The following is a 17,851-nucleotide window of genomic DNA, read 5'->3' as shown; positions in this document are numbered from 1 at the left end:
AGCTGGCTCCCAGTATTTTTTCCTTTTGTTGCTTAGCTCTAAAGCTCTCTCAGCCCAAACTCTACTCAAGGCAGTGCCCTCATGCGGGCCGATCCCGTGAGGACATAGCACAGTACCATCATGTGAAAGCAGAGGGGGGGACAGCAGACACCCGTGAGGAGAATGCATGACTGAATCGTGTTGTTTTATATAATTATGAGTGACTGGCTGCAGTTTAAAGCAGTTTAATGCTGTTTTCTTGAGTTTGGTTCTCCTTCTGTTTTGTGGAAAATTTGGCTTTTTTTTTTTTTCTTAATTCTTAATTTTTTTTCTCAATAAAAGACTGTGGTTGAAATATCAAACAATAAAAAACAAAACAAATGCATAAATGGAGGCAAATATAAGACTTCTCATAAAAACGCTGAACACAGAAGAGAACACAAAAAACATAAAGTTTCGTTTTGGAGAAGTTGATGTAAAATATGTGGCTACAAAAGATCCAAAATCAAGAGCCATTTGGGAGCTGGCTCTCTGAAAAGAGCCAAACATCCTGTCACTAAGGCCATGTATACGTAGCCGGGTTTGTGTAAAACCAAACACCCCAAAATACCAAATCTTTGTTTAGTGTGATACTTTGCTATATGTGGAGGATGCCTCAGTTCTTTGGGGTGGCTTTCAGGGCCGGAACAAACCATTACGGGGCCCTTGGCAGAATTTAATTTGGGGCCTCCCATTCACCACCTCAGCACCAGAACTTTTAATGGTGCCTTTTCTTTTCAGCATTTTGCACATTATATATATTATTTTGCACATCTTGCTCAACAGAACACAGTATCCAGAACATTATTCTGCTTGCTTAAATGCTGGAAAAGACCAAAAAAATAACACATCCATTCATTTGCATTATTTGTAGTTTGCTTTCTTCATGCTAGTGTCAGTGGCTGTGATTTTTAACCTTTACTGGGGCTGAAAAATCAGAAAAATGGTTAAGAATTAATTTGAACTTTAATAAGCAGTCTGACGTATGTATGCAGGATACTGAATTTGCATTTTAAAGCAAGAGAAAGGAAACATCTCGATATGCAGCTTCAGAGGAGAACAACAACCTGTGTAACCTTCCACGGCCATTCATTTCTATTCACTATAAGCATTTATTTTTACTGCTTTTAAAGATGGTTAAATGTGATTTAATTCTTGTGTTTCTTTCAGGTGAAACCTGTTGCTGGAGAGCTAGTGTGCCAAAAGAGGAGCAGACTGAAGCCAAACCTCGCTGAAGAATTTACAAAGTTGCACAAGAATTTTTCTTTGTAAATTTTCTTTAAAAGAGTCTATAAATTTTCTTTAATGCATAATAAATACAGTAACACAATCAGCATCCCATTAAAACATTATAAGTTTGACACTTACAATAACTTAGTCAGACATGAGACAGTGATGTGCAACAGTAATGTAGATGTGAAGCCTTGTCAACGCTTTCCCTCAAATGCACCACATGCAGGCAGCCAGCAAATAGAGACCTCTTTATCAATGGAATCGGATCAACATGTTGATCTGACCGCATGCCAACGTGACTCGGTGTCTCATGAGAATTTGGTTTTCCCATCCCTTCTTCCAGATGCCCCCAATCAAGTGCCAATCAGGCACCTGATTGTCATGACCTGGGATATCAGAAGCTCAACAGCAGGGGGGCCTGCTGTTTTCCATGTATCCCGGCTGCAACAAACCTGGCTTCCATTAAATGGATCCAGTGGCAAATGAAGTTCTGCACAACTTCAATCATGTTCAGTGTGTTGGAGCAGGGATACATGGAAAAGCTGCAGGATTGTGGCCATTGAGGACCGGAACTGGACAGCCCTGTTTAACAACAGGCAAAGCTGACATACTCAACGTTGCTGCTCATTTTTTAACCCTTACTATCCTTTACTTGGTGAACATTTCAGCTGTGTGAAACAAACTTTTTAAATGACTTGAAATTGCATAAAATTGACATATTTTCTCACATGGCTTCTGTCTTTATGTGGTTTTTACCACATTCCGCCAGACTTTACTCACTTCCACGTTCCCACGTTGTCAAACTCGCCACAGTCTCATTCGTCATCACAGCCCTCCAGCTGCTTTCTTGCTTGCTACGTTTTTGTGCAAATCAGTCAGAACCACTCTGAAGATAACCCTTACTGTGGGTATTATGTACACAAACCAGTCGGTACAGATAACGCAAGCCAGTTTACGTCAACAAATTTTTAATAAGATTTATTATAATCACAAAAAAAATGACCTAACAATTAACTGAGTTGATCATATGAAAAGGTAAAATTAAATTAACAAGGAAATGATTAAGTTATACATTTTCATTTGAATGTTGATCAAAATCTGTTGGGCCCCTTGCTTCGCTGTGCTGCTCACTGGGTTTTCAAGTCTCTTGTTTTGTCAAGAAAAAACTGGAGTCAGAAATGTTCTCCCAGATCTCAGAAAACTCCTCATCCTCATAACTTTCTGGATTATTCTCGATAACCTGAATGTAGGGTGCACATATTGTTTCAGCTCTTTTTTTTGCCAATTCTTCCAGCTTCTCATTCAAGTGCTTGCTGACGTTCTCCTCCAGAAGATTTTCATACACCACGCGGTAGTACGGTGGACAGCAACCAAAAGGTTTTCTTGCCATACAGTATGTTCTCTTCCAGTTAGCTCTCCTGATATAAATGATGCTCCAAAGAAATAGGAAAGGGCAGCCTACGTAAAAGCCGATGTCCTGGAAAAAAAAGTATAGTCAGCAAATCAGTTACAGTTTGTTTCTTTATATCATTTGTTCATAATGTCATTTGCAACATGAGCCTTGGATGCCCAGCTGCAAATGTGATTTTTAACAATTTCATTTGTGAAAGATTAAAGTTACCATCTTTTTTTTTTTTTTTTTTTTTTTTTTTAAGAAAAGTTTAAATAAACTAATTAAAGCATGCTCATAAAGCTCAGTATTGTTTAACACACTTAGCCCTTTGCCCGTTTGTAGGCCTCTGCTCATAAATGGCATAATATACCTGCAGCCTGAAGTTTTATTGAAAGACTTTTAGGTTCATAGTGAAGAAAACACATGAGATTAGTAAAAGGTGACATTCTGAAACCTTTTTTTGTTGTTTACTGGCAAAAATCAATGTATACAAGTGTTATCACTGGTGTAGTGGTCATTTAGAATCATCTTCTTGTTGTTCATGTTCAAAATAAGTCTTTAAACCACTGTCTTACATGTTGAATCGGCTTACTTGGCTTCGCCAACTGTAAAACAACCCTGTAGCTCCACCTTCCGCTCGGTTATTTGTACAACAACAACAAAAAAATTCTGTCTAAGTATGGCGGCCGCAAAGCCCGACTGCAAAGTCACATTCTAAAAATGAAGCTGCAGCTTTCTCCTTGACAAGCGAGTCAACCGTACTGCCTCAAGTAGCCCACAGCTAATTGTTTTGTTAGTGTTCCTTGTTACCATAGGCAGCATAGCTGTAAATCCTGCTAAAATACACCAGCCTCAGTGGTACATAGGTGTGTGTTTACATGGTTTCAGTAGCTTTGAAAGTTGCGGTGTACACCAACTGTTTTATCACAGTAAAAGTCAGCTTGTGAAACCTGCCCACCGGCTTTTAGTCAGGCTTTACCGTTACTAAAAGCCAGTGCTTTTTGTGACTATAAAAGCTACTGAAACCGCGTAAACATACCGTTCAAACTGGATTTCACTGTATATGTTATCTTATAATATACTGAAGTATTGGATAATATGGTTTTTATTACAGTTGTTGAGGCTTTTTTGATAAACAGAGGCTACCATTGTTGCAATAGCTGTTTGAAAAGGTGAATCACCAAAATACAATATTGGTTTTAATGCAATACAATGTCCATTTAAGACATGTAAACATTGGTGTTACTTATCAGGAAAACTGTAATCTTACCTGAATTAAAAAAAATACCCCAAACATTTTTAGATGAATTTGAATACTTCTTGAAGCTATAGCTCTAAAACCTCAACAAAATAACATTAAAATATTTAAACAGAGACTGAAGTAAATGAAAATTAGAAGTTTTTATACATAGAGTTCAAGCAAGGCTTTCAAAAGGATCTCTTTAGGTAGAGTTTGGAACCATCTTTTCTCTTGGTTCACCAATAAATGGAGTCTCTGTGCATTAATACTTACAAGTGACTCGGTCATGTAATGATCTTTAATGCGTTGCTCCTCATAGGTCAGATTTGTTCTGCAAGGAATTCCAGTCTGATTTATGTTGAAATTGGTTCTCAGGCAATGGTACCAGTCTCCATCAAACAAAACCAAGGTTATCCAGACAGCGATCAGACCGATGTACCTGAGGATAAACTTGAACAAATACTGACCACAGCAGCTACTGCAGCCACTGAAACCACAAAAACACCAGCTGGAAGAAGTCCCTATTTTGTAAAAAGGCTCCACAATGGTGATGATAAAGGTGAGCATCAAAGCAGGGAGAAGCAAATACAGTACTCCATTCAGGTGCAACCCATACTTGCATGAACACACGAAATGCATGTCAAATATGTACTGCAAGATGGAATAGACGACTACCACCAGGAACATACTCATAGCACAGCTTACGAGGTTCAAAACTTTGGAAATCAAATCTGGAGTCAAAGGCATGTTAGCAGAAAAGCTGTCAAACAGAAAATGAAAACTTAAAGTTTCTGATAGAGAGTCTCAGCGTTATTTTCTCCTTCTTCTACTCTCTGAAGATGTCAGAAAAAAATGTCTCTGCAGCAAACACACTATCCGATTTTAAACTGTGAGTGGTAAAGTATAAGAGTGTGATAGTGGTTCACCACAGTGTGCCATCTATCAGCTGTCTACTTTCACAATGACGACGCCCCGTTCTTTCACTTCTAAAGGGTTTTCCAAACAAAGTAATAAATGAGATCCTCAGTCTGTATGCTGAATATTTTCACATCTGAAAAGAGCAGCATGTGTAATACGATATGCCACCATTTGTTTTAAATGATCTTGTACATATAAAAAAAACAAAACAAAAAAACAATTTTGTTTATTTTGGAAAAGAAGATTTTTTCTCCATTTCTGTTCTCATAAGATGTTATTTGGGCCTTAAATCCTCTATGCATGATCACTTCCATTTTCCCATGGTGTCAATCTCACCTCAGTTTCAGTATATTGTTTTGATTAAAGATATCAGTGTGAAAAGCAAAGGGCAGGTTATGCCTAATTTGCTGGAAAAAAAAAAAAAGTACTGCAAACACTAAAAACGTGCATGGTTAAGATAATAAAAGGTGTTACAAACATCATGGGAAAGCCATCTCTAAGCTGAAGAAAGATCAGTCGGTCTTCCTGTCATTTACATGCATAATATGGTCCATTTCCAGGCTTCTTGTTGGTACCTCCCCCAACACATCGGTGATGAACTGACTCGAGAACTTTACAACAAGCTGTGAAATCAGTATGTCTATCCATGAATCAATCAAGCTTTATTTATACAGCACAGAGGTGCCAAATTTGGTTTTCGAGATCTATCATTCTTTAACTTTTAGATGCAGCCATTGTTAAGCACACCCGGATCAAATGAATGGGTTGTTACCAGGCCTCTGCAGAGCTGGATGGCATGCAGAAGAGGGAATTCAGCTATTTGATTCATCGTATTTTCTAGACAAAACCAGTTGCAATACAAAGTGCTTTACATTTCAAAACAACATAAAAAGAGGGTGTTAGAGCAGATATATATTGGACAACAGTGGATTATTTGTCACTTACTTATAATTACTTATACTTATAATTAAGGCAGCATGCCCTTGTATCGTCTCTAAAAAATGGCTTCAACCAGCCTTTGAGTTCAGGGTTTGACTCTCACTCCTTTCTGTAGTTTCTAGTATACAGTTTAGACCAGGGGTCGGCAATCCAAAATGTTGAAAGAGCCATATTGGACCAAAAAAAACCCCCAAAAAACAAATATGTCTGGAGCTGCAAAAAATTAAAAGCCTTATATAAGCCTTATCATGAAGGCAACACATGCTTTACGTATCTATATTAGCTATATTAGCCTACTATCAAAATGACTAAGTTGGCTACAAATCCATAATGAGCCTTAATGATAAAATGTTTATTTTCCCTGCAGCGCATCCTGTAGAGAATGACGCACCACGTGACTACTGTGTTGTACGATGCCGTCTCTTGTTTAACTTCATTACAATATTAATGAATTATGTTTCGTTGCATTGATCAAATTAAAACAATGCAATAAAAAATCTGATTTGTTTTTATGTCATTTTTATTTCTAAGAATTCGAAAAAAACAACAAAATGGAATGTGCATAACGCGCCCCTTATCTGGGCAACAAACAGAGCGCAATAAAACGCAGCATGCATTTATAAAAAATAAACCAGCAGCCTTTTAAAAAAAGGTAAAGTATATAAAATCAAATAAATATAGTTTGATTTCTGTCAAGCAAGTCAGCGCAAGGATAAAACACAGCAGCATCCTCTTCTCTTTAGACACGCAACCAACGCAGCTATCCTCCGACCCGAGCACCATTACCAAGTGTCATTCCAGATATATACTGACAAAAATCAGAAATCATTTTATAAAAACATCCACTTTGTTACCCAATATGTGTGTATGAAGGATTATGTTCTTACCCGTTTAATGTGACTTCTGTTGTCGGACATCACAGTTCAGCTTCTCAACATGTAAGATGTAACTTGTGCTGAATGAATGTCCTTGATTTGCTGATCGGTGATGTTGCCTGTCATTTTAATGGCCATTTCCTTCACTATCTTAGCGGAGAGGGGCATGTCTTTGATTTTCTGTATGATCTCGGTTTTGTTTTTGAAGTATGAAAATACGTGTTTTGATATTTTGATGACTGAGTCCTTCATGTAGTCACCATCTATGAACGGTTTTCTACGGTGTATTATCACCCGGGTTGCAACAAAGCTTGCAGCAGTAGTGGAGTTTGGAGATGCAATCCACTTAAATCTATTTTTGCGCTTCTCTAATTTCTCCAGAAGTAATGCAATCACACTTTTTGTGTCACTCCCAACTGGGTAATGGCTGCAAATGTAGCATGCTTTCCCTGGAAATGTCTTTCCACATGACTCTTTTTGTTATTTGACAACTTCTCGCGACAGAGCAAACATTCAGGCAATCCTTCCGCATTGGCAATGAATACAAATGATTCGGTCCAAGAAACGTTGAATCCTCTGTTCTCCTCGGTTATTTTTCTCTTTTTCCCTTTGGGATCCATGTCCCATCACACAACAAACACCTGCCTGGCATCCCGCGCTGCTGATAGGCTACGCGTGTCGCAGGCTATGACGCAAATCTTCCTTGACAGAAATGTTCAAATTTAACATTTATTCTACACATTTTTTTTTTGTTGTCTTTTTGTCTTTTCCAGCATTTAGGCAGGCAGAATGATGGTCTAGATGCTGTGTTCTGCTGAGCAAATTTTCTCTGCCATAGGGAAGCTTTATAGATATAATGATCCCCTTGACTTTCTGAATTTTTATTTTATTTCTATATTTATTTTGTATTATTGTTTGAATTGTAGAGTTTGTACTGCTGGACCAGAGAGGACAGACGAAAGACAGAAAGAGAAAGGAGAAAAAACACCTCATAAGAAAAGTGAAAGAGATAAAGGGAGAGAAAAGGGAGAGAAAAAAAACAACTAAAAAATAACTCAAAAACAAAAAGAAAGAAACAACCTACAGATGTATACATACACACACATACATATACACACACATACACACGCATACACACGTATACATACACATACATATACACATATACACACATATGTATACACTTATATACACATTTACATATACACATATATACATATACACACACACCTCTATGCACACACACTTACATACATACGTACAAACATATACGCACTCGCCAGTATTAACACATATACACACACATACTTTAGATCATAGTAACTAAACTATGAATCTAAAAAGTTAAATATAAATGAGAAACAAACAGAAATGAGAAAACTAGCTGCTGTTAGTGAATAAACCTGCAGACGACTCGGTGACTGTGTCACATGCAGAACATGCAGAGTGGAACGTGTTCCGGAAAAGGTGATCATGCCAGTGTGACCCCTCCCACACAAAGGCTCGCCAGGAGTACCCCCGAGACCCGGGCCATCGGCAGCCACCCCCAGGCACAGACCCCAGAACAGGCCCCAGCAGGCCCGGACCAGCGAGGAACGGCCCCGCCGGGCACCGGCCACCCAGGGCAGACAGAGCGCGGGCCCCACGGCCCCAAGAGCCCGGAAACAACCCCCCACCCCCGCAGGCAGAGGGCCCAGCCCACACCGACGGAGGGCCGGGATCCCCAGACCGCCACCGAGCGGCAGCCAGGCCGCACCCCAGCGCACCAGCAGCGCTCCCCGAGCACCAAGACCCTCCCCCATGCACGCACGCACACACACACACACACACACACACACACACACACATACGCACACACACAGACAAGCGCCCACACACGCACACACACACATACGCACACACATGTGCACACACACACACACACACACACACACACACACACACACTTCCTCCTTAAACACACCCTATACACCCATTCTCTTACACACGCTCAAACTCACACTCCTACCCCCGTTCTTTATACTCACACACCCCCTCACACACACATCCCTGCTCCCTCTATAATCACCCATTCTTCCATACACACATACTCCACTCTACACACACACATACCTCCCTACACCCCTCTATCCACATTCACACTCCTCATTGTACACCCACCCCATCACTCCCCCGTACCACCAACATAACCCCACATACACACCCCCACCCATCTGCATACACCCCCCCTTCCTCCTATCCCAGCGGCCACCCACTTTCCTAAATTCTTTCACCCTGATTCCTCCCCTACTCTAACATTTATTCACCACTTCATCCATTGGCTCATGCACGCCCTCACCTTTCTTTGCCAACGTGTCCCCTGTGAGATACCCCCGGGGGAGCAGGGGATAGGAGGAACCCGATCAGGGCCCCACAACTACCCCCCACCCCTGTCAACGCCCCCCCACCACTTCACACATGCAGCCGATCCAGCACCACCCAGGGCCAGCAGCAGTCCCACCCCCGCCAGGCCAGCCCAGACCCAGGCCCCCTGAACAGCACCACTCCCCCGCCCAAACTCCTCCGGCACAGCCCCGGAAATAGGGGCGTGGCAGGACCCCATTGTCACCCCCTCCCTCCCAGCGTTTTTTAATTGCGATATATAGGTTTTTCACAATTCAAGGTGTTATGAAAACGCACCTAGTGTAATGTGGTTTCTATTTTAGTTTGTATTTGTTTGTCTTTGGTCTGATATTTGGCTTATACTGAAACAGGACAAAGGTTTATTTGGAATACCCCTGTGACGGACAGTTTGAAGCAGACTCAGATTGCTTATTATGATAGCACTAATGCTTCTCTGAATGAGGCACAATGGCAGATTAACGCAGAACTAGTTTTACTGTAAGACTGGGATAAGAGTTGTTGTGGTGCATGATGCAACCAGCAGTTTTAAAGTCAGACAAAAATGGTTGTGAGTTCATATTTATGCCCTAATTTACTGCAGTTTTATAAAAGAACAACCAAAATTAATTTCAAGGAAATCATGTTATTTCTAAAAAATGATCTTTGGTTTTTTTTTCCTCGCATTTGTGTTTAACCAAATGGGAACTGAGATTTTAGTAAAAGAAATAAAATATTTTCCCCAATCACATGATGTTTTAATGACATTTAGTGTTTTATGTACTGAAACTATCATATGGACCATTTTGATACTTTCCAGAAGTTCTCTAAGGTTTCTATTCCTCCTTTGTGCTTTCTAACATTGTTGAACATGGCTTAGTTTCTTTCTTTACATGATTTACATTCAGGCTGTCAAAATAGTTGTTGTGTTTCCATTACATTTTTTTTTGCAAAATAAAATTGACATTTCAATGTTTCAACAAACAATAGCTACGATTTACAGGTGTTTCCATTGAACACTGTTTAGTGCATCAGCTGACAAGCATCAGTTCTTGTCAGGTTGGTAAGATTTTCCAAGCATTGCGGATATGCAAGGTAGCCATGTAGCGTTGTTTTGGGGTTTTCTACTGGCTGCAGAGAGTTTGCTCCAACTTTTTGAAGCTTTTCTCCCTCATTTTATTTTCAAAAACTCTGAAATTTGCTGTTGGTTGTTCCATACCTCGCCATCTTTACCAGAAATAAACTAGTCACGACCCCAAAAGTCATGTCCAGGGACACGTAAATGTAAAAAGTGTTTCCATTAAACTTTCGCGATATATCTATATTTCAAAATGTCCAAAAAACCACCTTAGAATGTAAAAACTTTTTTGCAATTTTTGACTTTTCTACATTTAGGTGTTTCCATTAGCGGCTTTCATAGTGATATTTAGTTTTTGCTCAAATCTAGGTGTATTGGAAATGCACCTATAGTTAATCAAAAGGTGCATTTACATTCCAATCATTTCATGACCGAAGTGAGGGAAACTGTGCCGCCACCGCGACCCGAACTCGGTGTGACAAACGTGCACACACAAACTGATGTCATAATAGTTCAAAACTTTCACAGTTTACCAAGAAATTGTATTTTTCCTCATACACTTAATCAAGTGAATGCATGTAATCCATAGTTAACATATTAGACTTTAATAACAAATGTGGTGGCTGCACCTCCTGTGTCGTTGGAAGTCAAAGCAAATCGTACAAAAAATTGTGCATAACTTTTCTGAGGATTTCCTACAAATATGTACTGAGAATATGTTCATATATACATATTTATATATGTTCTGTGGGACCCCCCATCCCATGTGTTTTCATCATGTTATATTGTTGTTGTTTTCAGTGTCCTGACAGCCACCATGTCGCGTATTCTTCTGAGTTACCTAGTAGGACCAAACATCTAACTTCTCCATGATAGCGTCGAAAATGCACTCCGTGACCACCAGAAATATTTCCTGCAGCGTCTCCACCAGATCTAGGCTCGAGTCTGTGTTGGACATACTCAAGTTTATCATGGTCCTCTCCCTGGAAGAGAAATGAAAAATAAAACATGGTTAGAAATAAAGAAAAGAACAACTAAAATCTCAACAATATATTGAAAACATTTGCATAGATTTGATGAAGGAACTTAATACATACCTTTCAGATAATCCCTGAAAGTACATTGAAATGATGGAGGTGAGGATGCTTTTTATGGATGCAGATTCGGATGAGAATTCAGAAACTGGGATCGGCTTGGTGTCGGGTGATTCTTCTTTCCCCATCATCACGGTGTTTTCAGGAGAAGCAGGAGTGAAGGTCAGGTCTTCCTCAGCAGGCTCAGCGGCTAATTCAGAGTTTTCACAAAACATACGATGATCAAACGTAGGTGGATCTGTGTCTGGACTGAAACTGGAAAACATCAGCTCCGACCACATGGAGCGAGACGATGAACAGCTGGTTTCAGAACACGGATAAACTGGAGTTGTCAGATTTTCAGATCCAACAGCAGAGTCGCGTCTAGTTGGGGTGAAATTGTAACGACTCTCAGTGGTTTGATCTTTGTGCAGCTCACTCTCAGCTGCCCCATCACACAAACTGGGACATACAGTAGCAGTCTGGGGGGGCTTTGATAGATCAACATCTAGCGCCGTTTCTTTTTTCCTGATACGAGATTTCCTAGATGGAAACGTTGAAGTTTGCAGGTCGATTCTTTGAAGATTTGAATCTGTTTCTAAATCGTCCTCTGATGAATGTCCATTTTCATCCTTGGACTTTCTTCTGGACAAGCGCTTCATCTTTTTCTTCATGGTTTTAGAGACAGTTTTACGCTGCTTGCCTGCAGACGTCGTATCTGTCTCGTCTGACTTGTAAGAAGAACATTCAGCAGCAGAAAGAGAAGTTTTGGAAAGATGTGTGTCATCATCTTGAGATGTTTCTTCTGTCCTGCTTGGAGACGTCCTCAATGGAGACACTGGAGTTTGCAGAGCTACAGTCTCTGGTTTCTCACATGTAGAACTGATGTAATCGTCAGGACTCTCAGTGTTTGGATCTGTGTTTTCATCAGGAACCTGATCCTCATGTGAAGGTTCCACTAAATTTAAAGGAGACTCCATGTGTCTGCTGGAGTGAAGAGAAGCAGCAGCAGAAACAGGATCAGAACAGGAGGAGCCAGATGGTAACTTGCTCCCTGCAGGTTCTGAATCTGTTCCCAGATCTTTCTCCGATGACTGTTTAGATTTTTTTGCTGATTTTCTTCTGAAGAAACGCTTTATCTTTTTCTTAATGGTGTTTAAGAAGGTTTTATCTTGTTTGTCTTCAGATTCCTCATCTGTCTCGTCTGATACATGAGGAGAACGTTCAGCAGCAGAAAGAGAAGTTTTGGAAAGATGTGCGTCATCATCTTGAGATGTTTCTTCTGTCCTGGTTGGAGACGTCCTCAATGGAGACACTGGAGTTTGCAGAGCTACAGTCTCTGGTTTCTCACATTTAGAGATGTTGTAATTGTCATCATACTCAGTGTTTGGATCTGTGTTTTCATCAGGAACCTGATCATCATGTGAAGGTTCATCTGAAGCAGAAGGAGACTCCATGTGTCTGCTGGAGTGAAGAGATGCAAAAGGAAAAAATATGTCAGGACATGAAGGTTCACATGACAAGTTTCCAGGTTCTGAATCTGTTTCCAGGTCTTGCACCGATGACAGTTGATATGTATCTGTTGACTTTATTCCAAAGAAGTGCTTCATCTTTTGCTTCATGGTTTTAAAGATGTTTTTATCTTGTTTGTCTTCAGATTCCTCATCTGTCCCGTCTGATACATGAGGAGAACATTCAGCAGCAGAAAGTGAAGTTTTGGAAAGATGTGTGTCATCATCTTGAGATGTTTCTTCTGTCCTGGTTGGAGACGTCCTCAATGGAGACACTGGAGTTTGCAGAGCTTCAGTCAGACAGGAGGAGCCAGGTGATAACTTGCTCCCTACAGGTTGTGAATCTGTTCCCTGATCTTGCTCTGATGACTGTTTAGATTTATCTGCTGACTTTCTTCTGAAAAAACGCTTAATTTTTTGCTTAATTTTTTTAAAGATGTTCTTATTTTGTTTGTCTTCAGGCATCTCATCTGTCCCGTCTGATACATGAGAAGAACGTTCCGCAGCAGAAAGAGAAGTTTGGGAAAGATCTTTATCATCAGATGTCCTTAATGGAGACACTGGAGTTTGCAGAGCTTCAGTCTCTGGTTTCTCACATGTAGAACTGATGTAATCGTCAGGACTCTCAGTGTTTGGATCTGTGTTTTCATCAGGAACCTGATCCTCATGTGAAGGTTCCACTAAATTTAAAGGAGACTCCATGTGTCTGCTGGAGTGAAGAGAAGCAGCAGCAGAAACAGGATCAGAACAGGAGGAGCCAGATGGTAACTTGCTCCCTGCAGGTTCTGAATCTGTTCCCAGATCTTTCTCCGATGACTGTTTAGATCTTTTTGCTGATTTTCTTCTGAAGAAACGCTTCATCTTTTTCTTAATAGTGTTTAAGAAGGTTTTAATTTGTTTGTCTTCAGATTCCTCATCTGTCCCGTCTGATACATGAGGAGAACGTTCAGCAGCAGAAAGAGAAGTTTTGGAAAGATGTGTGTCATCATCTTGAGATGTTTCTTCTGTCCTGGTTGGAGACGTCCTCAATGGAGACACTGGAGTTTGCAGAGCTACAGTCTCTGGTTTCTCACATTTAGAGATGTTGTAATTGTCATCATACTCAGTGTTTGGATGAGGATCTGTTTTGTAATGAGAAATTAAATGATCATTAAAAGGATGACACAGTTCATTCTCACCTTCCACATCCAACGCAGCAGAGGAAGGTTCAGTAAGAGTGTGTGAGGGTTTTGAGAGATCCATGTCATCATCTTGAGATGTTTCTTCCATCTTGGTTATGGACGTAAACAAAGAAACTGGACTTTTTACATGTTCATCTTCTGGAGTCTCACAGTGAGATTTGATAAAGTTGTCTTCAGTCTGAGTGGTTTGCTCCGTGTTTTCATCAGGAACCTTATCCTCATGTGAAGGTTCCACTAAATCTAAAGGTGACTCCATGTGTCTGCTGGAGTGAAGAGAAGCAGCAGGAGAACTGAGGTCAGAAGAGCTAGATGATAAACTGCTTCCTTCCACATCTTGCTCCAACAACTGTTTATCAATATTCTTTGACTTTCCTCTGAAGAAGCGCTTTACCGTTTCCCGAATGGTTTTAAAGATGTTTTCATCTTGTTTGGCTTCAGATGTGTCATCTGTTACATTAACAGCATGTTTAGTCGCAACACTAACAGGTGAAGTTTCTGAAAAAGGTTTGTAGACATCTGGAGATGTTATTCCTGTCCTGGTAGGAGATATCCAAAATGGAGAAATGGGAGTTTGCCCATCCTGAGCATTTGCAGTGTCACAAACAGAGTCAATAAAATAGTCAGCATCCTCAGTGGTTTGATCCACTTGATCCATGGCAGAACAAATCAAACACTCGCACGATGGATGACACATATCACTCTCACCTATCTCATCCAACACACAAGAGGGACAGGCATCAATAGTCAGCGAGGGGTCAACTTCAGATGTGGCCTCCATGTTGGTACCATCATCTGAAAATGCTGGTGTACTGCAAGAGCCAGAACAGAACTGTATCAATGCCATGTTGTCTTTTTCCCGTCTGCCGTCTGTTTCCAGGGTTTGTTCAGCTTGAATTTGGCCAGGCATGTTGGCTGGTTTAAATGCAAAAAACTCCTTAATCATGGACAAAGCCATTTTAAATATATCTTTTTCTTGTTTGGATGGACCGCTCGGCATCGGTTCGTCCTCTCCCTCTAGGACCATATGTCTCGATTCTGCAAAAGCTCGCCTGAGGGCAAAATATCTTTTCAAGTAGGATTCTGTTTTTCCTTGGATGTACTGGTTGACAAAGTCAACATTCCCATTCGACATTGACAGTGCTTCTACTTGCCATTTCCTCCTGAGCTGCATAAGGTGGGCGATATCTTCGGCCACAAAATTGATTGTTTGCAGGAAAAAATCCATCCTTACTGTTCCTTTTTGGAGTTCAAGCCTCAGATTTACTTGAATTTGCAGTTGTGTTTAAAGTCAATGTGTTCAGCTGTGCTAATCTGACATAAATGGAAACCAGACTGGCTGAAGCCTTTACTAATCCAGGTGTGATGTCATCAATAGAATGCCACTCTTTGATTCATCACACTGACATCACTATGACAACCAATGCCATGGCGATGGAATGTTTAATTATGAGTCGTTAACCCACCTGAATAATTCCATAACAACCAGAGTTCTTGGTTATAAATATCTACATTTTGTTATAAATGAGAATTTAACTTTCAATCAACACATTGAAAAACTGTCGGCTAAACTTAAAATAAAATGTATTTATTTTATTTTTAGAAACATCTATCTAGTTTCTCTGGTGTCCACAACCTTTATGACTCTTGAATATGGTCCCAATTCTAATCCTGGTTCTCAAGTACCAGCTCCCTGTATGTCTTAGACCCGATCCTACTCCAACGCACCTGATTCAAATGAATGAACTTCTTCATTAAGTTCTTTGCAACCAGTAATGAGCAATTCATCTAATTCAGGACAGTGGTACTTGAGGACCAGGGTTAGGATATACTGATGTACAGTATATGAGGCCTTAAATGTAGGATTTCCAAATCTGGTCCTCAAAGGCTGGCCACCTGCAGGTATTGAATGTTTCCCTGCTACAACATACTTATTTTGCCTAGGGACCATGTAATGAATAAATTACCCCCCTACATCTGTTCTTTAGGTGGCGTGTTCGCACCGGATAACCAAAGTCTGAGAGTCTGAAATGTACAGATGTGGAAAATATGTGACCAATTTTTCAGATGTGATGAAGGCCAGCGGTGGGTCGCAGGGGTCAGCCACATTCCTACAAGTGTTAGGAGTTTCCCTGCTGCAACACAGCTGACTCAGATTAATTGGTAATTGGCAGACTTGTGCAGAGTTTGATGTCACACTCTGCACAAGTCTGCTAGTTAAGTTTGATGTGTGCCAGGTGTGTTGCAGCAGGGAAACTCCTAACATTTGCAAGACTGCGGCCCTTAGGGACCGGAGTTCCCCACCCCTCTCATAGCCATACACATAATTGGCAAACAGAACTGATGTAGACCTAGCAGCTGGTACAAAAGGAAGTCTTACCAAGTTGGCTACAAACAGTAAAATAGTCTTATTCAGCAACGTGAAACTTAATAAGCATCAAGTTCTGCATGAAATAACCCTGGAGTAAATACAGGCTTTTATTGACCCCAGCTTTGGAACATAACACCTGAGTATTTTTACAACCCTACAATAGTCGGCACACCTTGCATTTTCTTTAAACGACATAATATCCCAAAATTTAGGCTCTGAAACTGCCTGCAACAACTTGCGGAGAAAATCAGATTAGATCTTATCTCTCTTTAAAACCTTCTTTTAAACATTCTGCTTGTGGTGTAAAATGGTTTTATATGATAAGTGCTTGTGGAATCCATGTACAACGTTGAACCAGCTCATCCTATCCTTGGCAGGCAAAAACTAAATATATAAGAAAGGGGAAAAAAGCAGCTAAAGCCACCAATTTAAGGTAGATGACTATATGAATAATAATGAATACAACCAACATTTTTTTGTTCTTTGTTACAAAGTTGCTACATTTTCATTACACAAGTAAAGAGCCTTTTCTGTGTGGGCCCCAAAACTCTGGAACATCCTACCTTAGAAAATTAGATCAGCTGACTCAGTGGCATCTCTTAAGAAGAATTTGAAAACACATTTTTTAACGAGAGCTTTTTATTGACATGCACTTACAGTAGTTTTTACTTTATCTGCATCTTTTGTTGTCAGTATTAGTTGTTTTATGTGTAGCACTTTATAACATTTGTTTTGAACAGTGCTCCATCAATAAAGATGATTGTTATTATAAAGTATGACTACCTGCAAGAATGACTGGGAGTTAATCAAGCTGTTTGCGTGACGAGATTGATTATTTGAAGCTACCAACCAGAACATTATCACCTTTCAGATTCAGTTCCATAATCTAAGGAGCTTGAATGGTTGCTGTCATGCAGATTTTCACCAAGGACTTAATGTGACAACAAATACTTTCATATCCTGACCTTCTTCTTATTTTTAGCTTGAAAATGGAGGTTTTTGTGAAGCTAACTTACTTACAACAGATTGTGACCCCAAAAAAATGAATCAAATTGTTTCAACCATCACCTCAGTAATGGTATTTTACAGTTTTTTTTTATTTAAATGCATGTTTCTTTTTCTTATATAATCCAAACTTTTCTCCACATCTCCCCCTTTCCTCCAATCCAGTGCTACTCTTGGCGTAAAGTATGGTGGTGCCCTGTTTGGCTTCATTGGCTCAGAGGGCACAGCAGCGCATGTACTTCATGTACCCCCACACCCATCCTCACCACATTAGAGCATCCCTATGTACTGTAGCTCTGAATGGTGCAGAGGCTTAAGTGCTTCAGACTGGAAAAGTACAGGGAGAATGGTGAGGACAGCAGAGAACATTATTTGGACTTCTCTCTCCTCCATCCAGGTCACTGCGAGGAAGTGTTGCTTATCCTGATCAGCAGTGACCCCCATCATGGACTGTTTTCCCTGCTGGCCTCTGGTAAGAGGTTTTGCAGCATTTGGTGCAGAACCACCAGGTTCTGTGGTCGCTTTGTCCCCCAGTCCATCAGACTGCTGAACAGTACTTTTAACATGTCGTGCAGTTACGTGACCGTTGCACATTCCTGTATTGTATGGTACATAACAATTGAACAGTATTTTATGTTAT

Source organism: Telmatherina bonti, assembly GCF_933228915.1.
Source record: "Telmatherina bonti genome assembly, chromosome: 15".
Classification (NCBI taxonomy): domain Eukaryota; kingdom Metazoa; phylum Chordata; class Actinopteri; order Atheriniformes; family Telmatherinidae; genus Telmatherina; species Telmatherina bonti.
The sequence above is the reverse complement of the archived record's forward strand: the minus strand, read 5'-3'. Positions refer to the sequence as shown.